The sequence below is a fragment of the Arachis hypogaea genome, chromosome 12 (assembly GCF_003086295.3).
Source record: "Arachis hypogaea cultivar Tifrunner chromosome 12, arahy.Tifrunner.gnm2.J5K5, whole genome shotgun sequence".
Classification (NCBI taxonomy): domain Eukaryota; kingdom Viridiplantae; phylum Streptophyta; class Magnoliopsida; order Fabales; family Fabaceae; genus Arachis; species Arachis hypogaea.
The window spans coordinates 48,432,098-48,432,767 of record NC_092047.1 but is presented as its reverse complement, the minus strand read 5'-3'; the positions used below and the strand labels follow the sequence as shown (position 1 = coordinate 48,432,767).

General features: G+C 40.6%; 1 non-coding gene across 1 annotated transcript; it reads right to left on the bottom strand.

Moving 5' to 3' along the window:
- Positions 1–284: 284 nt before the first annotated feature.
- LOC112730941 (small nucleolar RNA R71) lies at positions 285–392 on the bottom strand. Its single transcript, XR_003166741.1, has one exon. It is a non-coding gene; the product is annotated as a small nucleolar RNA R71 (small nucleolar RNA).
- Between the last annotated feature and the right edge of the window lie 278 nt (positions 393–670).

The following is a 670-nucleotide window of genomic DNA, read 5'->3' as shown; positions in this document are numbered from 1 at the left end:
TTGAGCTGAAACCTCAATTAGTTTCTCTGATGCAGCAGAACTGCAAGTTTCATGGACTTCCATCTGAAGATCCTTTTCAGTTCTTAACTGAGTTCTTGCAGATATGTGATACTGTTAAGACTAATGGAGTAGATCCTGAAGTCTACAGGCTCATGCTTTTCCCTTTTGCTGTAAGAGAAAGAGCTAGATTATGGTTGGATTCTCAACCCAAAGACAGCTTGAACTCTTGGGATAAGCTGGTCACGGCTTTCTTAGCCAAGTACTTTCCTCCTCAAAAGCTGAGCAAGCTTAGAGCTGATGTTCAAACCTTCAGACAGAAAGAAGGTGAATCCCTCTATGAAGCTTGGGAAAGATACAAACAGTTGACCAAAAAGTGTCCTTCTGACATGCTTTCAGAATGGACCATCCTGGATATATTCTATGATGGTTTATCTAAACTATCAAAGATGTCACTGGACACTTCTGCAGGTGGATCCATTCACCTAAAGAAAACGCCTGCAGAAGCTCAAGAACTCATTGACATGGTTGCTAATAACCAGTTCATGTACACTTCTGAAAGGAATCCTGTGAATAATGGGACGCCTATGAAGAAGGGAGTTCTTGAAGTTGATACTCTGAATGCCATATTGGATCAGAATAAAATATTGACTCAGCAAGTCAATATGATCTC